The sequence below is a fragment of the Scyliorhinus torazame genome, chromosome 14 (assembly GCF_047496885.1).
Source record: "Scyliorhinus torazame isolate Kashiwa2021f chromosome 14, sScyTor2.1, whole genome shotgun sequence".
NCBI lineage: Eukaryota > Metazoa > Chordata > Chondrichthyes > Carcharhiniformes > Scyliorhinidae > Scyliorhinus > Scyliorhinus torazame.
Window position 1 is genome coordinate 81,031,388 of NC_092720.1, and position 27,163 is coordinate 81,058,550.

At 49.5% G+C, this 27,163-nt stretch overlaps 1 protein-coding gene across 3 annotated transcripts in view; it reads left to right on the forward strand.

Annotated features, from left to right (window-relative positions):
- Window positions 1-27,163, forward strand: part of lekr1 (Leucine-, glutamate- and lysine-rich protein 1) — a 437,902-nt gene that overhangs the window by 180,961 nt on the left and 229,778 nt on the right. The window lies entirely within an intron of this gene.

Below are 27,163 nucleotides of genomic sequence, written 5' to 3' on the forward strand. Positions count from 1 at the left end.
TTTAATGTTCTGTGCCTGGAAGGGACCTATAGCTAGATTTATGCTGGACAAAGGTGTTTGTATGTGTGGGGATTGGTTTCAATTCCAACTGGGATTCTATTGTGCTTCGAAAGGGCTACAGTGTGAAAATAAATAAACTAAAAGGCTTTGCATAGCAACAGGTAGCCACTTCTCAGAGAGAGGAGCTTTCCTTTGTTCTTAGTTTATTAAGAAAGCAATAACATTTGCAGATGGAATGCTGGAGAAGAAACATCTCTCAGCTCTGCTCAAATAGGACAAATTGTACAATGGAGTAATGTGCAAGAAAGGAAGATCCAGAGAAACAAAACGATGGTTGGCTCTAGACACCTGGAAGTAGAACAGGATACTGTTCGTGGGCATCACAAACAAAACTGAGAAGGAATTGGGTGGTGAGAAGTTAGGTTTCTGAAGTAATCTGAAAGGTTTCTAAAGTAATCCTAAAGTTTGCAATGTCTTACTGCAGTTTGTGAAACAAGTTTTAAAGTAAGTGGGAAGAGAGTATTGGCTGGATATCAGAATTTGTGTAACAGTGGCAGTCAATCGAGGCAAAGGAATCCTAAATGAATTGGTATAAATTCTGACCTGGATCCACTGGTAAAAGTGGTGCGGAGCTCTGTTCACATGATTCTTTTGGGCAACGGGGACTGGATTTTGGAATGCAAACTGTCAATGGAAATCATGGCCGGGATTCTCCGAAACCCCGGCCAAGTGTTGACGGCGGTGTAAACACCGGAGTGGTATACGCCGGCGTCAATGGGACCAGCCCAGCAATTCAGCGGTCTTCAGGTAGCCAGCACGGCGCCGGAGTGCTGTGCGCTGCTCCGGCCTTGCACGGCCGGCGCGGGTCCGCGCATGCATGCAACAGCTGTCTTCGCGCCCACGCAAGCGTGCGACAGCCGTCTCCGCGCCGGCACATGCGCATGGTTGCTGTCTCTGCGCCAGCGCCTCGCAACATGGGGGAGACCGACAGTGAGCCCACGCGGAAGGAGGTAGGCCCCCCTGATCACGGGCCTGGGCCCCGTGGAGGCCCCCCCCCCCCCCCGGAGTCAGATCCCCCCCCACCAGGATGTCCACCGCGACCGCGGGTCCGAGCTCCTGCCGGGTGGTACCATGTTGGAACCACGCCGTCGTGACTCGGCGGGAGTTTGGCCGGTCGACCGCGGAGAATCGCCCGAGAATCGCGTCCCGGCATCGGAGCGGCGTGGCAGGAATTTCCCGTATCCCCGGCGATTCTCCGACCCGGTGCGGGCTCGGAGAATCCAGCCACATGAGTATAGAGAAGATTTTAAAGTGTGTTTAGGGAATTAGCGTTTGGAAACTCTATGTGAAAATCAACTGGAGGGATTTTGATGAGGCATCCACAGATCTTTACTTGAGTTCAAAGCAGAATGTGTATTTGACCTAAGCCAATCAGTGTGCCTAATAAAAGTTCTTTGTGCGTAATGAGACCAATGCAGCTTCAAATGTACTTTGTCATCCGTGTTAATCTTAAAACTATGTGTATTAAGCTGGGGGAGGATTAAAGAAGTATTGTATTGTAATCCATTTTTTTCATGTTTAATAAGTGTATTTTTTTTTTTGTTAAACTAATTAACAGTTCTGTAACTATGTTCCTCCATGCTTGATAAAAAAAGTTAGTCTTTTGAGCCAGGGTTCCATTATGAGATCTTTCCATCTAGTTATAACATCAACTGGGATCATTAAAAAAAAATAAAAAATTTAGAGTACCCAATTAATTTTTTTGTTCCAATTAATGTGGCCATACACCTACCCTGCACATCTTTCGGGTTGTGGGAGTGAGACCCACGTAGTCGCGGGGAGAATGTGCAAACTCCAGACGGACGGTGGCCCGGGGCCGGGATCGAACCCAAGTCCATCAACCGGGATCATAATAAGGCTAAAACATTACAAAAGGAGAGAGATCATATGATAAAAATACCATTCGAAGTCAATCAATAAAACTTTATTCTTTTTAGAAAAATAATCAAGGTTGATCGGGTTGTTAAGAAGGCGTACGGTGTGTTGGCTTTCATTAACAGGGGGATTGAGTTTAAGAGCCGCGAGGTTTTGCTGCAGCTTTATAAAATTCTAGTTAGACCACACTTGGAATATTGTGTTCAGTTCTGGTCGCCTCATTATAGGAAGGATGTGGATGCTTTGGCGAGGGTACAGAGGAGATTTACCAAGATGCTGCCTGGACTAGAGGGCATGTCTTATGAAGAAAGGTTGAGGGAGCTAGGGCTTTTCTCACTGGAGCGAAGAAGGCAGAGAGGTGACTTGATAGAGGTGTACAAGGTGATTAGAGGCATGGATAGAGTGGATAGCCAGAGACTTTTCCCCAGGGTGGAAATGGCTGTCACGAGGGGACATACTTTTAAGGTAATTGGAGGAAGGTATAGGGGAGATGTCAGAGGTAGGTTCTTTACACAGAGAGTGGTGGGTGTGTGGAATGCACTGCCAACAGAGGTGGTGGAGTCAGAGTCATTAGGGACATTTAAGCAACTCTTAGACAGGCACATGGACAGCAGTAAATTGAAGGGAGGTAGGTTAGGTTGATCTTAGATTAGGATAAATGGTCGGCACAACATCGTGGGTTAAAGGGCCTGTACTGTGCTGTACTGTTCTATGTTCTATGTTTTAGCTATTTTTCATTTACTAAGTAATTATGTCTTCATTTAAAACTATTTTTTGAGTCTGACTATTGAATAGGGCTGGTTGACACCCTAAGCATCAGTTTATTGGGTAATTCCGTCAACCCTGACTTCCAGTCAAAGTTTGTATAACAAATGGAAGTGGTTTGTCTTGTCATCTCAAGGAAAAGGCTTTAACTTGCCTGTTAGAGGCTGGCCATCATATGTTACTTCCTCTATTTATCCTGCTCTGTGCAGAAACGCTATACTTTCCAGTAACCAACCAACCAGGAAGGACATACTGGCACCGGAGAGGGTCCAGCGGAGATTCACACGGATGATCCCAGGAATGGTAGGCCTAACATACAATGAACGTCTGAGGATCCTGGCATTATATTCATTGGAGTTTAGGAGGTTGAGGGGAGATCTAATAGAAACTTACAAGATAATGAATGGCTTAGATAGGGTGGACGTAGGGAATTTGTTTCCATTAGCAGGGGAGACTAGGACCCGGGGGCACAGCCTTAGAATAAAAGGGAGTCACTTTAGAACAGAAATGAGGAGAAATTTCTTCAGCCAGATAGTAGTGGGTCTGTGGAATTCATTGCCACAGAGGCCGGTGGAGGCCGGGACGTTGAGTGTCTTTAAGACAGAAGTTGATAAATTCTTGATTTCTCGAGGAATTAAGGGCTATGGAGAGAGAGCGGGTAAATGGAGTTGAAATCCGCCATGATTGGAATGGTGGAGTGGACTCGATGGGCCGAATGGCCTTACTTCCGCTTCTTTGTCTTATGGTCTTATGGTCTTATGACCTATGAATCACTATTTTGTTAATTTATATTGATTAGTCTGAACAAACAGGAATCCTACTGCCATTGATCATACTGATATCTTTACAACATGAAAAGTTTGGATGGTGAAAAATCACTTTTGGCAAATTGGATACAGATATAACAATCACCTTTCCTTTCTTAAAGCATACTGAGCTAAATGGTCAGTCTTTTACATATAACTAAATTGCTTTATTAAATTTATAATCACTTTTAAAATTTATGATTTCACTGGATGTGGGCATTGTTGGTTAGGAAGGTGGTGGTGAGCCACCTTCTTAAACCACTGCAATCAATTTGAGTAGGTACACCCACAATGCTGTTAGGAAAGGAGAGTCCCAGGGTTTTGACCCAGCAGCAGTGATGGAATGGAGATATAGTACCAAGTCAGAATGGTGTCTTGTTTGAGGGGAACCTGCAAGAGATGGTGTCTCCATGCATCTGCTACCCTTGTATTTCCAGATGATAGAGGTCACGCAGCGTTGAAAGGTGCTACCGAAGAAGGTTTGATGTGTTGCTGCACTGCATCTTGTATATGGTACACATTGCTGCAATTGTGCGTCGGTGGTGGTGGGAGTGAGTGTTGAAGATTGTGGATGGGGTGCCATTTAAGTGGGCTGCTTTGTCCTGGATTGCATTGAGCTTCTTGAGTGTACTGCAATAATACAAGCAAGGAGGGAGTGTTCTATCACACTCCTGCATTGTGCCTTGTAGATTGTGTGTTACTCACCACAGAATTCCCAGCCTCTGATCTGCTCCTATAGCCACAGTATTTATATGTCAGGTCTAGTTGGTTTCTGGTCAATGGTAGCCCCCACCCAGAATGTTGATACTGTGGAATTCAGCGATGGTAATGCCATTGAATGTTAAGGAGAGATGGTTAAATTCTCTCTCTTTGGAGAAAGTCATTGCCTGGCTCTTGAGTGGCATGAATGTTACTTACCATTTATCAGCACAAGCTTGAATGATGCCCAGGTTTTGCTGCATTTGGACTCAAACTGCTTTAGTTATCTGAGGAAGCATCAATAGTGCTGAACATTGTGCAATCATCAGTGTATGTTCCCAAGGAGGGAAGGTCATTAATGAAGCTGCTGAAGATGGTTGGGCCTAGAGAACTGTCTTGGGGAAAACTTTTATTCCAGTACGTAGAGAGGGTTCTGGACCTAGTATTAGGAAATGAAGCCAGGCAGGTGGTACAAATTTCAGGGTGAGCATTCTGGTGACAGTGACCATAACTCATTAGGTTATAAGGTAGTTATGGAAAGGGACAAAGATGGACTGCAAATAAAGGCTCTGAATTGGGGGAAGGCGAGTTTTAATAGAATAAGATATGATCTGGCCAAAGTCAACTGGGAACATCTTCTTGTAGGAAAACCAGAGCAGTGGTATTCATTTAAAAAGGAAATAGAGAGAGTACAGGGCTAACATGTTCTTATAAAGGTGAAGCGTGGGAATAAGCAGTTCAGACAATCCTGAATGTCAAGGGATATCCATGGTTGGATAAGGGAAAAAAAGGGAGGCTAATGACAGATAACGAGGGCTCAAAACAGCGAGAGCCCTGCAGGAGTATAGAAAGTGCAGTGGTTTACTTTAAAAACTTAGGAGAGTGAAGAGGGGGCACCAAAAGACGCTGGTGGGTGAAATAAAGGAAAATCCAAAAGTGTTTTATCGACTACTCACGATCAAACGGATGACCAGGGAAAGAGTAAGGCCCAATAAGGACCAATGTGGCAATCTGTGTGTGGAACCAGAAGATGTAGGTGAGGTTTTAAATGAGTACTTTGCATCTATGTTGTTATGGTCCAGGGCTTAGAGAACCACAAAGTGTATCATGGAGTTCACCTGACTCACAACTTTAAATAGATTTTGGTTATGGGGAACACAAGGACCCACTTTACAGGTGTGATGCAACAGAGAACTAAGAGTATTTAAAAAAAAACAATGTTTATTCTATGAACCCAGTTAACATTTACAAACATACAGTGAACATCTTAGCAACCATCAATTCAAATACCCCCCCCCCCCCAAAGAATACAGTACTCTATAAGACATCCATAAGACAAAAAACCTTTTTACAGAAGGACAGCAGGTTTAAATTATCTACTGAGAGCAGTTACCACTTTGAAATCACCAAATGAACATTCATAAGCTGGCAGAGATTCATACACATCTTGCTGTGACTGCAGCTTCTCCAAACCTAAAACAAAACTAAACAGAGCCACAAAGCAGCTTTTCAGCTCAAAGTGAAAGACAGCCCAGCTCCACCCACACTCTGACATCACTGCTGCCATTTGAGAAACACAAATTTCTTACAGGGACTCTTACATGACAGTGTTCACTCTGGAGAAGGACGACGTAGGTATAGCAATCAGGGAGGAGGACTGAAAGGGGAGGAGTATTAACGGTTTTAGCAGGATTAAAAGTGGATAAATTCCCAGACTCAGATTAGATATATCCCAGTCAGTTGTGGGAGGCAAGGGAAGAGATTGCAAAGACTCTGACAATTTTCAAATCTTCTCTGGCCACAGGAGAAATCATGATGTGGAGATGCCGGAATTGGACTGGAGTGGGCACAGTAAGAAGTCTTACAACACCAGGTTAAAGTCCAACAGGTTTATTTGGAATCACTAGCTTTTGGAGCGTCACTCCTTCAACAGGAGAAGTGCTAGAGGATTGGAGGACAGCTAATATGATACCATTATTAAAGAAAGATGGTCAGGATAAACCAGGAAATTACAGGCCAATGTGTCTAATATCAGTGGTAGCAAAACTATTGGAAACAATTCTGAGGGATAGAATTAATTTCCACTTGGGGAGGCAAGGATTAGTCAGCTTGGCTTTGTCAAAGAGAGATTGTCTTACAAATTTGATTGAATTTTTCGAGGTGGTGACTAGGTGTATAGATGGGGTAGTACAGTTGATGTAGTCCACATGGACTTCAAACAGGCTTTTGACAAGATCTCACATGGGTGACCGTTCAAGACGATAAGAGCCCATGGGATCCAGGGAATTTGCCAAATTGGATCCAAAATTGGCTTAGTGGCAGCAGGCAGAGGGTGATGGGCAAAGAATGTTTCAGTGACTGGAAGCCTGTGGTGTTCATAGAATTTACAGTGCAGAAGGAGGCCATTCGGCCCATCGAGTCTGCACTGGCCCTTGGAGAGAGTAGTCTATGTAAGCCCATGCCTCCACCCTATCCCCGTAACCTAGTAACACCACCTAACATTTTTGTTTTGGACACTAAGGGCAATTTATCATGGCCAATCCATCTAACCTGCACATCTTTGGACTGCGAGGAAACCGGAGCACCAGGAGGAAACCCACGCACACATGGGGAGAAAGTGCAAACTCCACACAGACAGTGACCCAAGCTGGGAATCAAACCTGGGACCCTGGAGCTGTGAAGCAACTATGCTAACCATTATGTTGCCGTGCTCCGCAGGGATTGTGTCCGGATCCTTTGCTGTTTGTAATGTACATGAACGATCTGATGGGAATGCAGGAGGTATGATCTGTAAGTTCCCAGATGGCTGGTAAATAGTGAGCAGAAAAGCCTTAGATTACAGGTGGATACAGATTAGCTGATCAGAAGGACAGACCAGTGGAAAATAGAATTTAACCTTGAAGAGCATGAAGAAGTAATGCATTTTTGGAAGACTAACAAGGCAAGGGAATGTCCAATGATTGGTAGGACCCCAGTAAGTACAGAGGATCAGAGGGACCTTGGTGTGCATGTCCATTGATCCCTGAAGACAGCAGGACAGGTAGATAAGGTGGTTAAGAAGGTATATGGGATACTTTCATTTTTTAGCCAAGACATTGAATATAAGAGCAGGGAGGTCATGATGGAACTCTGTAAAATGCTGGTTAGGCCACAGCTGGAGTACTGTGTGCAGTTTTGGTTGCCACACTGTAGGAAGGAAGTGATTGCACTAGAGAGGGTGCAGAGGAGATTGCACTAGAGAGGGTGCAGAGGAGATTGCACTAGAGAGAGTGCAGAGGAGATTCACCAATATATTGCTTGGGCTGGAGCTTTTCAGCTATCAAAAGAGACTGGATATCTTGGGTTGTTTTCCTTGGAGCAGAGAAGGTTGAGGGGGGACTTGACTGATGTGTACAAATTATGAGGGGCACAGATACGGTGGATAGGAAGGAACTTTTCACCTTAGCAGAGGGGTCAATAACCAGGGGGCATAGATTTAAGGTAAGGGACAGGAGGTTTAATGGGGATTTGAGGAATTTCTTTTTCACGCAGTGGGTGGTTGGAATCTGAAACCCACTGCCTGAAAGGGTGGTGGAGGTGGGAACCCTCACAACATTTAAGAAGTATTTGGATGAGCACTTGAAATGCCATAGCGTACAAGACTACAGGCCAAGTGCCAGAAAATGGGATTAGAGTAGAATGGGATTGCTAGCTGGCGTGGGCACGATGGGCTGAAGGGCCTCTTTCCGTGCTGTATAAATTCTACAACTTTATGACTCTACGATTGCCACTCTGAGGCGGTTCTGGTCCTAATATGTTCTATTACCAGCCACGTTGCTGTGGTGAACTGCCTAATGGAAGGTAGTTTCCTCACCACAGGAAATGGACCTGCCCGAAGCATCAACAAATGGACTGATTGCCAGCTGTTTGCTGACTGTTGAAGAATTCTTGTAGGAATTCTGAGGAACCGATAGAAAACAAAGTTTGGTGTAAGTGCTCATCAAAAATAACTACTGTATAATTGAATTTAATCTACTCACGCAGTGAAAGAAAATTTAATTCTGCAAAGTGGTATTCATTATCTTACGTTGAAGGCTTTTGAAGCAGATTTGGCAAAACCAAGAACAAAGTTTCATTTTCTGTTTACTCTCCCCAGCTCTTCTAATTCAGTTGACTTCAGTCTGGAATCTCAAATATTTGTATGTTCTATTGGTCTTTTGATGTGCCCTGTTTGTGTTTCTGATGGTGCCTACATTTTTGCTCGATACCTATTATTCTTTACTTTTTAGCAACTTCCACCTGTTTACTACAATTTCTACTTCTGCTTTATTTTTTCTAAAGGCTACCAATCTTTTCACACTTAATATTCTGTGTCACAGTACATTGTAGCCAAATCATCTCCAATGAACTCCAAGTCTGGTTCCTATTTCCTTTATACAATTTTTCTCTTGTTCCTCGTCAACTCCCTACATCTCCCTACATTCCCTTGATCCTCATAGACTCCCATTTGGCCCATCGAGTCTGCACTGACCGTCTGAAAGAGTGCCCTAGGTGGTTGGAATCTGGACCTCACTGCTCTCTATATGTGTCCAGCACAAAGAAATCCGCTAAAAGTAAGCATTTGTTGCTGAAAGTAAGCATGCAGGTGCCGCAGCCTGTGAAGAAGGCAAATGGTATGTTGGCCTTTATAGTGAAATGATTCGAGTTCAGGAGCAGGGATGTCCTTCTGCAGTTATACAATGCCTTGGTGAGGCCACACCTGGAATACAGTGTACAATTATGGTCTCCATATCTGAGGAAGGATGTTCTTGCTGTGGAGGGAGTGCAGCAAAGGTTTACCAGACTGATTTCTGGAATGGCAGGACTGACATATGAGGAGAGATGAGTTGGTTAGGATTATATTCACTGCAGCTTAAAAGAATGAGGGGGGATCTCATAGAAACCTATAAAATTCTAACAGGACTAGTCAGGATAGGTGCAGGAAGGATGTTCCTGATGGTGGAGGAGTCCAGAACCAGGGGTCACAGTCTAAGGATACAGGGTAAACCATTTAGGACAGAGATGAGGAGCAATTTCTTCACTCAGAGTGGTGAGCCCGTGGAATTTTCTACCACGGAAAGCAGTTGTGGCGAAAACATTGTGGGCCGGATTCTTCGTTTCAGAGACTAAATGTTGATGCAGGGACTGAATCGGTGGACTTCTACGACCACTAAAGTGGTGCCTACCCCGGAACAATTCATGATCCGTTAATGAGCTAGCACTCAAGCGATTCCAATGACAAACGGTATCTGATTCAACGGGGTCGGGATTGCCACTCAAGAGGCTGACAAGCCACAGCTGCATTTCAGCACTCCATCCCCACACACACTCATCCCAGTCAACAAGATTGCAGCACGAAGAGTGACACCCCGGTTCACAGATGCGGAGCTGGAGACCCTGCTGGATGCCGTGGAGGAGAGGTGGGTCACCTTATTCTTGAGATGGGAAGGAGGCTGTCCATTCACTGCCATTCATCGGACCTGGCGCACCGGGAATCTGCTTGCACCCACCCTGCACTACATGCCTGCACCCATACTGCATGTCATGGCCGCTGCCCTGGCCACGAAGGCCACCAGCTGCCCAACCCTTCTGCCGCACGTGTCCAACTGCCTAATAATTTACACTTTGTGTCGCCCCCCCTTCCCCCACTCCAGAGAAGGCGCCGCACAACCGCAGAACAACAAGATAAGAGGGGGAGTCACTGAACCTACATCCCCTTACCGTCGCGGAGTTGTGGGCACTGGACCTGGTCGGTGGACCCAGAGAGAAGGCAGTTGCCAAGACAGAGGTCCGGATTGGGCAAGCAAGTGAGGCCCTGCTTAAGTTGCAGTGTCCCGATAGCACACATGGCACAATGTCCACAGCCCCCACATCACCCTACCACCTCAACGCACCCACGCCACCCCACCACACCACTACTCCACAACGCCCACCCAACCCCACTACCCCTCTACCCCACATGACCACACCATCCCAACCCGCGATCCAACTGTGGTATCCCCTGCCCCAACCACAACCCCAAGAAAATACCAGCAAAAATGGACACCGACAGCAACATCCCGGAGCACCAGTTCGGGGAAGATACCGACGTTCCATTATAGTTGTCTTCAACACCCTCCTCCATCGCAGAGGCGCATCCTGGTTGAGCACTTCAGTGAAGATGCCCCTGGGACACCCTCTGGTGCGCACCACACAGCTGCTCCAGTACATCAAGTGGAGTTAGGAACCCCCGAGGGGGCAGTTGGAGTGAGGCCCAACCCCGGACTAGCTGCCGTCCAGTTGGGTCTCAGGCTTCTGGAAATGGCGGTCCTAACAATGATTGAGATACAGACACAGAGCTGGGGACAACATGAGGGTTTATCAGCAACTATCCAGCGCCTGCCGGTGCAGTTGGGGGAGTATAATCGCCTGCAAGGGCAGGAGGCGGTGCCCACAATGCGTGCTGCCCTGGCCAACAGGTGACGTCTGCGGTGGAGGGCATGGGGGCTGGCCTTGGGGGGGGAACAACTGCTGGGGCCGGAGGTGGGGGGGGGGGGGGAGGGGCAGGAGTAGCGGGGAGCGGCCAGGGTATGAGCTATGGAATTGGGGTGACCCCCAGGCCCCTGGACCGGGGTGTCCGGACACGGACCGCCATTGCCGCAGCCTACAAAGCGGCCATCTTGCTGCGCACCCCACTGACTGCCCACCGTTGGACCTGGTTGGCCATGGGAGTACGCACCATGCCAACCTGTCTTCATTTCACCACCTGCAGACAATGCACTTTGCCATTCAACCAGAAATGTTGCCATCATCCCAGCTGCCGCAGCTTTGGGGGTGTACTGAGGCTGTCTGAGCAGGAGCTGCTCGGAGAGGACCCTGCAGCAGAAGAGACTGTCCCAGAGGAACGGAGCCATCCAGTGAGGATGGAGAGTTGGCCGCCTTACAGGCCAAGGGGGAAGGTCGGAAGGAGGCCACATCAGGCCACGTGTGTACTGATCATCGCCTGTCATTCGAGGGCCTGGTGGACAAGGCATGCCTCCGCCAGCACAAAGTGTCCCAGGTCATGGACATCCTGACCCAGGGTCAATACCTTTGCCCCCAGGGTGCCAGGCTACCAGTACCTGGGGCCGGGTATCAGGGCACTGCCAAGAGTCAGGCTCAGGCCCGGGGGGGGGGGGGGGGGGGCTTGCAGGTAGAGTGTGGGTGAGGTTTGTTTCTGGGGGCCTCTCCAAGGTTCAAGGGGTAGGTGCGGTCACAAAAATGCGGGGTAGAGGTGGGGCAGTGGAAAGTTCAGGGCAGCCAGTCAAAATGGCACCCCGCTGTGTGAGGAACCTTTGCTCGCCAGCAAAAGATCCCTCCAAGTGTGCCCTCGGGCGACAAAATCCCCCCGAGGCCAAAAAATCGGCAAAGTGCCATTGGATAGTGGGATGTTTTTCAGTGCTGCGAGTGTTGAGAAACTGCGGCGTTCAGTGGACTTTAACTCAAGTCTGCTGAATCGCTTCCCATCTAAAAAACAAAGAAGAATCCGTTTTGTATTACTGTGTTGCTATTAACGTCTGATGCATGGATCTTACTTAGTTCATAGTCCTACACAGTTAAATTCATCAGCCTAATAATTACATAGCATTGAAAACGCACCTTTTAACAGATTCCTCATTATTCATGACAGATCTTGAATTGCACAATTCAGTTGTTAAATTTGGTAAATCATATGTCAATACTATTTGAATATTATATGAATATACAAATTGAAAGGACAGAACAGACCAATATGCCCATCCATTCTCCCCTAACCATTAGATGATTCAACCTTATGCAGTACCATTCCCATCCAATGGTAAGTCTCTTGGAGGGAGGTAACAAAAAAATGATACTTTTACCAGACTCAGGAAAAATTCAAGGAAATTCCCCCCGACTGTCTAAATAAATTCTGCCTGCTCCAGTAAACCTTTGAATGTATTTTCATGTAAATCTCATTGCATGACATTCAGATTAACTGCAGAAATGACTACTTGACTTTACCTCTTGGATGTGTTTTGTAAAATCAATGGTTTCCAAATACCCATAATTATACCTTACCTCTTTACTGTAGAATTTCATTAAAAAGGCAATTTGTGTTTGAAAAGTGATATGATAATTAAAATCCAATAATTTCTGTCTAATCAAGACTTGCAGAAGCAAAACTGCAATGATAAAGACATGACGAGGAAGCCAATTTGGAAGGCTGTGTAGATGCTACAATTATTTTGTCACTCAACGTGATGCAATGTAACACAAAACAACGGATTCAAACTGATTGTCTCCCTGATGCTCGATCAATAACTCCAGAAGTGAGATTGGAGACAATTGAAGGCTTTATCACACTTCATTACAGGGTACCGTAATACCTCTAATACCGACTACCACACTCCCCAAATGCTTTCTCAAAGAATTGTAAGAACATTTAAAAAAAACAATGTTTCCTCTGATAATAAAAAAGTAGACATGCTTTGTTCAGAGATTGGTTTCATTTTTTGAGTCTACATATCTGTTCCATATTTTTAATTGGCTTCCTAAGTATGTTAAATATGAAGAGCTATATTGTTTCTAAGTTAAATTTATTTAATGCTTTCCAACATTTGTTCGTCATATATTTTGTAATATCTGCACTTCAAATCTTCCCAGGTGCAAGAGATGCTGACAGATATGAAGTTTGACTTGTGTCTGTGTGAATGGCAGCAGTGTATAACTAAATCCAGTCAAGCACCCAGAATGGAAAAAATATAAGTGAAAACAAACAGAGCTGGAAAGGGAGAAAAATACGGATGCAAAACCAATTGCATAGGAAAAGCAATCTGGGGGAGGGGTTGTGGCTTTTTAAAAGAAGGCATTTCACAAATAATGGCCAGGATTCTCCGTCGCCGGCGCCAAAATCAGGGAAGGGGATTGAGCGGAGAACAGGACCTGGCAACAAAATCGTGGCTGGTGCAAATCACAATTCTCCAGGGCCTCAACAGCGGTGTCAATGCGTTCTACTCCACACGTACAGTAAACGCCGTTCACATATCATTAGAGGGCCTGACCCGGCATTTTCCGGGGCCTCTGTGATCCTCCGTCTCCGCAGGTGGGAATTCCCGACAGCAAGGTTCATTTGTGCTTTTAGAAATCGGTACCCCTGGCTGCAGGGACAGGCGCCAGGGCCAGGGCCCGGTGTACAGAGTTGGGGGGGGGAAAAGCGCGGGAGCATGCAGAGGCAGGGTCCGCAGTGAAACCGGGGCCACCACGTTGCCCATTTGGACCTTGTTGGGCATGGAGATTATGCACCATACTAACATGTCAGCCTTTCACCCCCTGCAGACAATGGATACTGGAATTCAACCAAGAATGGTGGCCTTCCTCCTGTCGGCACAACCTTGGGGATGCCCTGCGGCTGTATGAGCTGAGCAGGGGGACAGTGCAACATATCTGCCAGATCATGGCGTATCTGGCACCGCGGGGGAATGGGGGAGGACACTTGCCCCTGGGGGCGCCCCGAACGTTTATGCCTCGGGTCCTTCCAGGCGCTGAGTGGTGACCTGTCCGATATCTCACAGGGAATATTGAATGCTGGCTGTACTGGGGTACGTGGCCCTGTGACTTGGGTCCCCTTTGGTGGTTGTCTTCTGGGCGACCTGGCCTGGATGCACCCGGCTGCTGCTCGGGTGTCCCATGTGGCATGGTGCCGTCCTGTTCTTCCCGCTCCCCATGTGATGGGCCAGGGGCAGGAGGGGGGGGGGGGGGGGGAGAGGTGAGCCCGAGACACTGCGGTGTACCGCCACATCCCCTGCTGGGGTCACCGGCACAGGCCCAATCACCTCCTCCTCCCTTGGGGTGCCCGATGGCACAGCATGGGACGGGGGTGCGAGGGGCACTAACCCCTGAGACTCCCTCGCCACCTGATGCTGCCAGTCCTGGAGGCCCGCTCTTGTCTCAAATAGGGTACCCATGCTTGAGGCCGTTGAGCACAGGGAATGGGCTTGTAATGCAGAACCAGGCCAGCAGCGTGGGTTCAATTCCCGTACCAGCCTCCCCGAACAGGTGCTGGATTGTGGCGACTAGTGGCTTTTCACAGTAACTTCATTGAAGCCGACTTGTGACAATAAGCGATTATTATTATTATTATTATTAGTAGTAATATTATTACCTCTGGGACTGTGCCACATCACCCAGTGACTATGCCACCACTTTCTGGGACTGTGCCACATCACCCAGTGACTGTGCCACCACTTTCTGGGTCTGTGCCACATCAGCCAGTGACTGCGCCATCTGCTTCTGGGACTGGGCCCCTCCCTCTGTGTCTGTGCTATGTTGGCCAGCGCCCAGGCAATGTTACCGATGCACTCAGTGATGACCCGCTGTGACTGGGCTATGCTGTAGAGCGCTGCTGAAATGTCCAGGTGGCTCTTGGACATGGCTACCTGCAATAGGCCAGCCCTGTCCTGGGCATCGGCCAACACCTGCACAGATTGCCCCAAGTCTTGGACATCTTGACCCATGGCAGAAACCTTTGTCCCCAACGCCTCCACCACAGACCACCACCTTAACCTGAATGGCATGCATAGTTGGCTCCACCTCCTCCTGCAGGCGATGGATGCTGGCCGACAACCCCTCATATAGTCCCTGGCTATGTGAATGCTTCTCCACAATCGATGGGAATGTCTGTTCCAGACGCCCGAAACCCGTCTGGACGGCATCTAGTCCCCAGGGTTGGCCCGCTCTCCGGCCGTCTGTCCCCTCGGGGGTTCCTACCTTGTGTGTGGTGCACACCAGATAGTGTCCCAGGAGCCTCTTCACTAAAGTGTCCAACTGAGGTGAGTGTGTCTGGGATGGTGCAGGGTGTTGGAGACAGCTCTGATGGAAAGTCTTGCCCGGACCCGAGCTCCGGGGTGTCACGGGATGAGGGGCGAGAGCTCCCGTTGCCGGCTGTGTCCTCGTTATTACTGCTCTCCATTTGTGGTTGGGGTCGGGGAGCGGGGGGGACACCAGAAGGCCCACACCATCACCAGGAGCTCCGGCAAGACACAAATCAAAACTCATGATTGCATCACGGGCAGAGGGAGAGTGGGGGTGGAGGGGGTATGTGAGGGCAGGGGTTGTGTTTAAGGGGAGGGGTGTTTTGGGGAGGGGGAGGGGTGGTGTAAGGAGGGGGGTGGGGAGGGGTGTGTGTGGGGGTGGGGTGGTGTAGGGAGGGGGTGAGGGGAGGGGGTGGTGCAGGGGGGTTGGGGGAGCAGGGGTGTAGGGGTGGTGTGGGCGTGGATGGAGTAGTGGTGGTGGTGAGGGGTGGGGCGACACATGCCATTGGAAAGCGAAATTCAGCGGGGTCTGACTTCCTCGCCCAATGCCGATCTTCGCCTCAGGGACTGTCCTTGCTCCGTGCCCACGTCCAGTGTTCTCTGTTCTGCTGCGGTGAGGGACAGTAGTTCTGGTGCCCCCTCCAGTCTTCTCCCACTCACGGCAATTATGAGCATCCTTCTCGTGGGGTGGGGGAGGAACTGAAAACGCACAGTGTTAGACTGTCCGACACATACAACCCAGAGGTGAGTAACTGACGGCTTTAGTGGCCAGGGCACCAGGCCATCACGGCCGGTATGGGTGCCGGCATGTGTTGCAGCTTGGGGGTTCGGCTGCCCTCTGGGTGCGGGGGATGGGGTTTCGGATGTGTGGGACGGGTGCTCGTGCTGTCCATGACGCTCACAACCTCTGCCACCTGCGTCCAGGCACGACGAATGGCAGTGGCTGGCAGCCTCCTTTCCAACCCGGAGTACAGGATCACCTGCCTCTCCATGACGTCCAGCAGGGTCACACGTTCAGTGTCCGTAAAGCGGGGTGCAGCTCTCCTTGCTGCCATCTTGCTGGCTAGGATGAGTGTGCATGGGAAGCGAAGTATGTACATGCAGCTGCAGCTTGTCAGCCTCCTGAGTGTCAATCCCGAACCCGGTGAATCCGGCACCGCTTCTCTTCGGGGCCAATCCATGTGGTGCCAGTGCTAGCCCCTTAATGGTCGGTGAACTGGTCCTGGCGTGCCACCAATTTTGCTTCACTAATCCTGCACTGGTGTCAACACTTAGCCTCAGGAGCGGAGAATCAGGCCAAATATTCGTCCAATTAAAAGTCTTGCCTCCAGTGTGCAACCATCATGTGACACCCCCAAAGCATAAAGCATCCTTCAAAATATTGGTTGAAACAGAGTTTCCAATCAGCTATCTGATTGAATAAGTGTGATTTGAATTAAGAAGTCATAACAAGTATCAATCCATTTGGCTGGATGTGTGCAACTCCAACAACACTCAAGAAGCTCGACACCCTCCACAACAAAGCAGCTCGCTTGATTAACACCCCATGCACCATCATTAGCATTCACTCCCTCCATTATCTAGCCCAGTGGCAGCAATGTGTACCATCTACAAGATGCACTGCAGCAACACATCAAGGCCCCAAAAACAGCACCTTTTAAACCATTGACCTCTATCATCAAGGAGGACAAGTGCAGCAGGTGAATGGAAACACCCTGCAAGTTTCCCCCAAGTCACCATCCTGATTTGGAGCTATATTGCCGTTCTTTCACTATGTCTGGTCAAAAGCCTGGAACTCACTCCATGACAGCACCAAGGGTGTACCTCGTTGGGCTCATCACCACCTTCTCAAGTGAAATTAGGGATAGGCAAAAATGCTGACCTGACCAACAATACACGCATCCCATAAATAAATAAAAAACATGAGTTAACAAAAATTGAGCAGTTAAACCCTTCAATTTTTAAAAAAAGTTGCTCTTCCCAAACAACCATGTGACAAAACAATCACAAAACATAATTTCGCACGAGATCTATCCAGACTTCACAAGGCAGCGCAATCAGGATCCTGCCCACAGAGTCACAGTGAAAAAACGGTGTGACCAAGGTGTGAGCGCCTAAGTAGGTTTAAAACGTCCTTAGCCGTGCTCACCCCGGAGCTACCCACCTCCCGGCATATAACGGCCTCCCCAAGAAGTTCTCTGCCGGGCGCCATGCAGTACAGTTCCACACACAGGTGGAACGGCACCCGGGGGCCTCCTGGGCCTTCGGAGGCCCCTGAGTGGTCAGGGATTGGGCAGGATGGCCCCCTGGTTCTCCTCCTCGGCACAGCCAGTCTAGCACCGTGGCACTGCTACCTTGGAACCACAAAGCCGGAAGGAGCATTGTCAGGGTGGAAGTGCCAAGGAACATGGGTGCCAGGGTGGCATGGCCAAGGATCAGGGCCTGAGGGGAGCCATGTCCATGAAAGAAGGGTTGGCGGGGTCAGGGCGGGTATGAAGGGGCCTCTGGAAGCTTTGGTGTGTGAAGGGTGGAGGTTCTGGAAGGTGGGGGCTGAAAGGGGGCATGGGAAGGCCTGAAAGTGGGAAGCCCTCAGCGACCTGATAGTGGGGAGGGATGTGGGGTAATGCCCCTGTGTGTGTGAGGATGTTGATATTGCCCATGGTTAGGGGTGTGGGGGACCCACAAGCCCTCTTAGAGATCGGGGCACCCTTTCAAAATGGAGGTCCAATCTCTGAGGAGCCAGTGTGGCCAGTGAGTTCAGCACCCCAGTAGTGAAAATAATTCTATGTGTGGGCTTGACTGGTGACAAATTCCCCAGGGCCCAAACATGTGTGGTTAGATATTGGTGGGGAACTCACCGACACAGCTGTTGGGAACTCCTAGCAAAACCCGCCTGAAATGGGTGGGGGGTGTGTGGGGGGGGTGGGGGGTGGGGGGGTGTGGGGGGGGTGTCGGGGGTGGGGTGGGGGGGGTTGGGGGGGGCGGGAATCGAGTTGCTGCTGCTAAGATCAAGGAGGAGCTGGAGCGAGTGGGGGAGGGGTCGAGACGGGGGTATGCCGCTGTGGGGAACGGGCCGGGTGTGGGGTGCTGGAGCGAGTGGGGAAGGGGTCGAGACGGGGGTATGCCGCTGTGGGGAACGGGCCGGGTGTGGGGTACGGGCGCGTGGCTGGCCGAGGAGGTGTCATGGCTAGTCGGTGGGGGAGGGGGGCGGGTAGCCCCCTGATCCGGCTGATAACCTGGAATGTAAGGGTACTGAATGGGCCGATTAAGCGGGCCCGCGTGTTCGCGCACCTGAAGGGGCTCAAGGCGGATGTGGTTATGCTCCAGGAGACACACCTGAAGGTGGCAGACCAGGTAAGATTGAGGAAAGGGTGGGTAGGTCAGGTGTTTCACTCTGGGCTAGATGCCAAAAATCGAGGGGTGGCGATCTTGGTGGGAAAGAAGGTGTTATTCGAGGCGTCGAGCATTGTGGCAGATAATGGCGGTAGGTACATAATGGTAAGTGGTAAGTTGCAGGGAGAGAGGGTGGTACTGGTCAATGTGTATGCTCCGAACTGGGACAATGCAGGTTTTATGCGGCGTATGTTGGGTCGGATCCCAGACTTGGAAGTGGGGGGCCTGATAATGGGGGGAGACTTTAACACGGTGTTGGATCCTGCACTGGATCGCTCCAGGTCCAGGACGGGTAGGAAGCCGGCGGCGGCTAGAGTGTTGAGGGGATTTATGGACCAAATGGGAGGGCTTATTCTCGAATCAACTTTTTCATTTTGAGTAGGGCGCTGATAGCGAGAGTAGAGGATACCGAGTATTCGGCAATAGCCATTTCGGACCACGCCCCGCATTGGGTGGACTTGGAGATGGGGGAGGAGAGGGACCAGCGCCCGCTGTGGCGCTTGGAGGTGGGGCTGTTGGCGGACGAGGAGGTGAGCGAGTGGGTCCGAGGAAGTATAGAGAGGTACTTGGAGACCAACGACAACGGGGAGGTCCGAGTGGGGATAGTATGGGAGGCACTGAAGGCGGTGGTGAGGGGAGAGCTGATTTCCATCAGGGCCCACAAGGAGCGGAGGGAGCGGGGGGGAGAGGGAGAGGCTGGTGGGGGAGATGGTGAGGGTAGACAGGAGGTATGCGGAAGAACCTGAGGAAGGATTGTTGAGGAAGAGGCGCAGCCTCCAGGCCGAATTCGACCAGGTGACCACCAGGAAGGCGGAGGTGCAGTGGAGGAAGGCCCAGGGGGCGGTCTACGAGTATGGGGAAAAGGCAAGCCGGATGCTGGCGCATCAGCTTCGGAAGCGGGACGCAGCTAGGGAGATCGGGGGAGTTAAGGACAGGGGAGGGAGCGTGGTGCGGAGTGGGGTTGGCATCAATGGGGTCTTCAGGGACTTCTACGAGGAATTGTACCGATCCGAGCCCCCACGGGAGGAGGGAGGGATGGGCCGTTTCCTGGACCAATTGAGGTTTCCAAAGGTGGAAGAGGGACTGGTGGCGGGACTGGAGGCCTCGATTGGGCTGGAGGAGCTGATCAAAGGGATAGGAAACATGCAGGCGGGGAAGGCACCGGGGCCGGACGGTTTCCCGGTCGAGTTCTATAAAAAATATATGGACCTGTTGGGCCCGCTGTTAGTTAGGACCTTCAATGAGGCAAGGGAGGGGGGTGCTATACCCCCAACGATGTCCCGGGCACTGATCTCCTTGATCCTGAAGCGGGACAAGGATCCCCTGCAATGTGGGTCTTACAGACCGATTTCCTTGCTAAATGTAGATGCCAAGGTGCTGGCGAAGGTCTTAGCCACGAGGATTGAGGATTGTGTGCCGCAGATCATCCATGAAGACCAGACGGGGTTTGTGAAGGGGAGACAGTTGAATGCGAATGTGCGGAGGCTTTTGAACGTTATCATGATGCCGGCGAGGGAGGGGGAGGCGGAGATAGTGGTGGCGATGGACGCTGAGAAAGCCTTCGATAGGGTAGAGTGGGGGTACCTGTGGGAGGTGCTGAAGAGGTTCGGGTTTGGGGAGGGGTTTGTCAGGTGGGTTAGGCTGTTGTACGAGGTCCCGATGGCGAGTGTGGCCGCAAATAGGAGGAGGTCCGTGTACTTTCGGTTGCACCGAGGGACGAGACAGGGGTGCCCCCTGTCCCTCCTGCTCTTCGCACTGGCGATTGAACCCCTGGCTATGGCACTGAGGGAGTCGGGGAACTGGAGGGGGCTTGTGCGGGGTGGGGAGGAGCATAGGGTGTCGCTTTATGCGGACGACCTGCTGCTGTATGTGGCGGACCCGGTGGGAGGAATGCCAGAGGTAATGAGGATCCTTAGGGAATTCGGGGACTTTTCGGGGTACAAGCTCAATATGGGGAAGAGCGAGCTGTTCATAGTTCAGCTAGGGGACCAGGAGAGGGGGATTGGCGAGCTCCCACTAAAAAGGGCGGAGAGGAGCTTCAGATATTTGGGGGTCCAGGTGGCCAGGAGCTGGGGGGCCCTGCATAGGCTTAACTTTACAAGGCTGGTGGAACAAATGGAGGAGGAATTCAAGAGGTGGGACGCGCTGCCGCTGTCCCTGGCGGGTAGGGTGCAGTCAATCAAAATGACGGTGCTGCCAAGGTTTTTGTTCCTGTTCCAGTGCCTCCCCGTGTTTATCCCGAAGGCTTTTTTCAGGCGGGTTAACAGGAGTATAATCGGGTTTGTGTGGGCGCGAGGGACTCCGAGGGTGAGAAGGGTGTTCCTGGAGCGGAGTAGAGATAGGGGGGGGCTGCACTGCCCAACCTCTGTGGGTACTACTGGGCCGCCAATGCGACAATGGTGCGCAAGTGGGTGATGAAGGGGGAGGGGGCTGCATGGAAGAGGCTGGAGACGGCGTCCTGTGTGGGTACGAGTCTGGGGGCGCTGGCAACGGCGCCGCTGCTGCTCCCTCCAAGGAGGTATACCACGAGCCCGGTGGTGGTGGCGGCCCTCAAAATTTGGGGGCAGTGGAGGCGGCATAGGGGGGAAGTTAGGGCCTCGGCGTGGACCCCTATGACGGGGAAACCACCGATTCGCGCCCCAGGAAGAACAGGTGGAGGGTTTTCGGGGTGGCACAGGGCAGGGATATGAAAGTTGGGGGACCTGTTTGTGGATGGGAAGTTCATGAGCTTGGGTGAGCTGGAGGAGAAGTACGGGCTCCCCCCCGGGGAACACCTTCAGGTACTTACAGGTAAGGGCGTTTGCCAGACGGCAGGTGGTGGAATTCCCACGGCTACTGCCACACACAGTACAGGACAGGGTGCTCTCGGCGTGGGGGGGCGGGGGTGAGTGGGGAAGATCTCGGAAACTTACCAGGTGATGCAGGAGGAGGAGGAGGCCTCGGTGGTGGAGTTGAAAGATAAGTGGGAGGAGGAGTTGGGAGAGGAGATCGAAGAGGGGACGTGGGCAGATGCCCTAGGGAGGGTAAACTCTTCCTCTTTGTGCGCGAGGCTCAGCCTCATACAGTTTAAGGTGCTGCACAGGGCACACATGACCGGGACAAGGATGAGCAGGTTCTTTGGGGGTGTGGACAGGTGTGTTAGGTGCTCAGGGAGCCCAGCAAATCACACCCATATGTTCTGGGCATGCCCAGCGCTGGAGGAATTTTGGAAGGGTGTAGCGAGGACGGTGTCGAGGGTGGTAGGATCCAGGGTTAAACCGGGCTGGGGGCTTGCAATATTTGGGGTGGCAGAGGAGCCGTGAGTGCAGGAGGCGAAAGAGGCCGGAATTCTGGCCTTTGCGTCCCTGGTAGCCCGGCGAAGGATTCTCCTTCAGTGGAAAGATACGATGCCCCCAAGCGTGGAATCCTGGATCAGCGATATGGCAGGGTTCATTAAATTGGAGAGGGTGAAATTTGCCTTGAGAGGGTCGGTACAAGGGTTCATTAGGCGGTGGCAACCGTTCTTAGACTTTCTGGCAGAACGATAGACATTGGTCAATGGCAGCAGCAGCTCGGGGGGCGGGGGGGGGGGATTTACTTTATTTTTGTTTATGTTATTTACACTGGAAGGGTTTGAGGGGGTGTATACACCTGTTGTCTTAAGTCGTGGTGTTAATGTTAATTTATTATTTAGGTACGGGGGGGAGGGGTTTGGAGGGTTGCTTTTTTAGATTGTGTTTTGTACTTAACCCTGTTGGGTTCTTTTTTCTTTCTCATTTTGTTATTGATATTTTATGAAAACCTTTAATAAAAATTATTTTAAAAATAAAATTTAAAATACCTCAGGAAGGTATAACAACATAAATATAGAATCAGTAGATTACAAGCAGCTGTCAAAAAAGAAATGACAAAGAACCAAAAATTTAACTAAATTAAAGTACTCCCATCCTTTTATCTCAACATTTATGGATTATTCCAATTTGGATGACTGAAGTTGAAATTAAATATCTTTGGACATATATGTGTGTGTGTGTAATATATGTAATATATATATGATTATAATATAAATGATTAATAGTTTCATTTGGTAGTTTAGAACTTGAGTATTGCTGAAGTCATCAGGACATGGGTAAATGCATCACTTTGTACTGTATGAGAAGAGAGTACTGATTGGTTGGCTAATGGACTCTGATTGGTAGAGCCATGCCATGGAGAATGCACCAGTTGATGGTAACTGATAGATAACTGGCAAGTGTTTGAAATTTAAACCAGGCAGCTTGACCCTGAATTGTCAAGGAATTGCCCTGAGGAATGATTCAGTGAATGGCTGTCACTTATTTTATTTAGCTGAAACAGGTGCAATGTGTACACATGTTCTTTCTGTCAGAAAATAACAGGGCTCTGTGTATTAATATATGTAGCGACTAGTACATGTAAATGCGTCACACTGGGCTCGACTGATTAATTTGGTTGTCAGCATGATTCTTATGACACTGAAGATTATTTAGCAAATGTTGTCCAATCATGGAATCATATTTAATGTTGGACATTATGTTTTGAGTTTGCAAGCTGATTGAGTACATCCTGTGCCTTGCCTGTTATGAACAGCAACTGGGTCATGCTGTTTGAACATACTGTTTTCCCAGCTCTAAGGTAATTATATCTTCCTTTAGGTACAGAGACTACGGCTGAGATTTTGTCAGGCCAACAGGGTTCATACCCATCAGTCGGAGAGCTGGTGGAGAACCACTGTCCGTTCCATGGGGGAGACACGGCAGAATCAAGTTTCCTTTAAGCATTTTAATGACCACTATCGGGCCTTCCCTGCAATCGTGGTAACTGGCTATGCACCAAGTGCTGTTGGTCAATCAGAAGCCTGCAGTTCATCATTGCTGCCAGTGCCAGTGAGTTCAATGGCTGCTGCCAGCAATGCACCATCAGAGGCCTAGGATCATCATGGTACTTCAGACCAAAAATGAATACGGACATGACGGGGTCGTGGTCTGGCTGGTCAGAGGCAAGGGTGCTTGCAACTAACCCCTGCCCCATGACAGGTTCCTTAACTAGAGAGTGCTTGACAATGATGGACCCCCATTGGGATGCCTCTGACAAACTTTGAAGAACGCAGGAAGGCCACACAATTTAATTCCTGAACCACCCATAAATCTTTAGTGGGTTCAGGGATAATGGGTGGCAGTTGGCTAATTAATGATTTAATTTGACATCCCGCTGCAAACAGCAAGGAATCCTGCGTCAACTCCAACTGCTCTCCGACTTAATCAAGGGAGACTTTGCCAGGAGACTGACACGGGGCTTTCCCACAATAAAATGGACCCGGTCACCATGTTTTCTACTGCAATGAACTGTATTAAATCCAGACCCATTGCTGTCCACAGTACTCCAAATGTGGTCTCAACGAAGTACTATATAACTTTTTTTACTCTTGTACTGCAAGCCTGATCCAATCAAGGCTAAACTACCCTTGATTAATTGCTTGGTATAACTGCATGTTGATCTTTTGTGATTTATGTTTAAGGCCCTCAGATTCCTCTGAATACCAATGTTTATTAGTCTCTCAAAGATAAAAGTAAAATGTTGATTTTCCTTTCGCTCTACCAATGTACATAATTTTAAACTTTCTTGCGTCATACTCGACTGTATCTATTACCATTTGGCCCACTCACTTAACAAGTCTATGGACAGAATTTTCTCCAGTTCTGTGGCGGGCTGAGAAAGGAAGAGTGAATCTTGCCATGGAGCAGGACTGGCTGCTATGTGCAATCATGCACCCTCTGCCTTATTAGTTATGTATGCATTAAGTCTTGTGACAGGCAGGAAGTCCATTCACCTGCACCCTCCACTAACCCAGAGACACACATCCTGGTGGGTCATCTATTTAGTTTAGGCTCGGGCTGACGCTTCGGTGGTCTCATCACAGACACGTGTCCACAGCAGGAGGAGGCAGTGACAGCCAAGGTCTTCAGCACTTGGAGGACTGTTGGAGAAAAGGCCCTACTCAGTCTGTCAGATGCTCAGCCTCTGGGAATGATGATGGTGAAGGTGCTAGAGTATCAACGAGATTCAGGGGAACATCAGACAGACCTGTCAGAGGCCCTTAACAGAGTGCCATGCGAGGTGGAGGAATCTGTTCACATATTCTCTTATGTAATGCCTCCAACATGTGGGCACATTGAAGTCTCCATGGGGAGGATAGCAGATGCCATGGACAGCCTAGTCCAGCAGAACACCTAGTTTCTGCTGGAGATGTGCTCAGATCTGCACTCAATCGCAGTAGCCATGGGTGAGCTCTCGCAGTGGCTATGCAAGAAGGTGATGGGGCACCTTGACTTCCCTCAGATACCCGTACCCAAGGGGAGGAGGAATATCAGGAGGACACCCCCGGGCATCCACCCAGGAATCTCCAGGGTTGTCCAGACCTTTCCAGCCCCCTCTGCCTGTGGCCTTATCAGTTTCAGCTGACCAGACCAAGGAGGGCATACTTGCCCCTGAGCATGGCAAACAAAGCAGGCCAGGGCCCTCCATAACGCCAAAGTCATTGCAGACAACAGGGCATGATAGTCAGCAGGTTACCTCCACCTCTGCCGAGGATTTCAAGGAAGCACCGAGATGTAACAGTAGTGTGAGGAAAATTAAAAAGTATTGTATGAGCGCTGGTAGCATGGTTGTTCAATCATTGTAAATAGTTTTTGCACTCCCAAATATATTGCATGTTGCACTGTTTGGAAGTCTCCTAGATTCACTCTTGCTGCTCGTCTTTTGATGGTCATGTGCACTCCACCCTTTCCAGGGATGGATCAAGGATAGGTCTCCCTCGTCATAAGAACAAAGAACAAAGAAAAGTACAGCACAGGAACAGGCCCTTCGGCCCTCCAAGCCCGTGCCGACCATGCTCCCCGACTAAACTAAAATCTTCTACACTTCCTGGGTCCATATCCCCCTATTCCCATCGTAGTCATGTATTTGTCAAGATGCCCCTTAAATGTCACTATCGTCCCTGCTTCCACCACCTCCTCCGGTAGCGAGTTCCAGGCACCCTCTGTGTAATAAAACTTGCCTCATACATCTACTCTAAACCTTGCCCCTCGCACCTTAAACCTATGCCCCCTAGTAATTGACCCCTCTACCCTAGGGAAAAGCCTCTGACTATCCACTCTGTCTATGCCCCTCATAATTTTGTAGACCTCTATCAGGTCACCCCTCAACCTTTGTTGTTCCAGTGAGAACAAACCGAGTTTATTCAACCGTTCCTCATAGGTAATGCCCTCCATACCAGGCAACATTCTGGTAAATCTCTTCTGCACCCTCTCTAAAGCCTCCACATCCTTCTGGTAGTGTGGCGACCAGAATTGAACACTATATTCCAAGTGTGGCCTAACTAAGGTTCTATACAGCTGCAACATGACTTGCCAATTCTTATACTCAATGCCCCGGCCAATGAGGGCAAGCATGCCGTATGCCTTCTTGACTAACTTCTCCACCTGTGTTGCCCCTTTCAGTGACCTGTGGACCTGTACACTTAGATCTCTCTGACTTTCAATACTCTTGAGGGTTCTACCATTCACTATATATTCCCTACCTGCATTAGACCTTCCAAAATGCATTACCTCACATTTGTCCGGATTAAACTCCATCTGCCATCTCTCCGTCCAAGTCTCCAAACAATCTAAATCCTGCTGTATCCTCTGACAGTCCTCATCGCTATCTGCAATTCCACCAACCTTTGTGTCGTCTGCAAACTTACTAATCAGACCAGTTACATTTTCCTCCAAATCATTTATATATACTACAAACAGCAAAGGTCACAGCACTGATCCCTGCGGAACACCACAAGTCACAGCCCTCCAATTAAGAAAAGCAACCTTCCATTGCTACTCTCTGCCTTCTATGACCTAGCCAGTTCTGTATCCACCTTGCCAGCTCACCCCTGATCCCGTGTGACTTCACCTTTTGTACTCGTCTACCATGAGGGACCTTGTCAAAGGCCTTACTGAAGTCCATATAGACAACATCCACTGCCCTATCTGCATCAATCATCTTGTGATCTCCTCGAAAAACTCTATCAAGTTAGTGAGACACGACCTTCCCTTCACAAAACCATGCTGCCTCTCACTAATATGTCCATTTGCTTCCAAATGGGAGTAGACCCTGTCTCGAAGAATTCTCTCCAGTAATTTCCCTACCACTGACGTAAGGCTCACCGGCCTGTAGTTCCCTGGATTATCCTTGCTACCCTTCTTAAACAGAGGAACAACATTGGCTATTCTCCAGTCCTCCGGGACATCACCTGAAGACAGTGAGGATCCAAAGATTTCTGTCAAGGCCTCAGCAATTTCCTCTCTAGCCTCCTTCAGTGTTCTGGGGTAGATCCCATCAGGCCCTGGGGACTTATCTACCTTAATATTTTTCAAGACGCCCAACACCTCGTCTTTTTGGATCTCAATGTGACCCAGGCTATCTACACACCCTTCTCCAGACTCAACATCTACCAATTCCTTCTCTTTGGTGAATACTGATGCAAAGTATCCATTTAGTACCTCGCCCATTTCCTCTGCCTCCACACATAGATTCCCTTGCCTATCCTTCAGTGGCCAACCCTTTCCCTGGCTACCATCTTGCTTTTTATGTACATGTACAAAGCCTTGGGATTTTCCTTAACCTTATTTGCCAATGACTTTTTGTGACCCCTTCTAGCCCTCCTGACTCCTTGCTTAAGTTCTTTCCTACTTTCCTTATATTCCACACAGGCTTTGTCTGTTC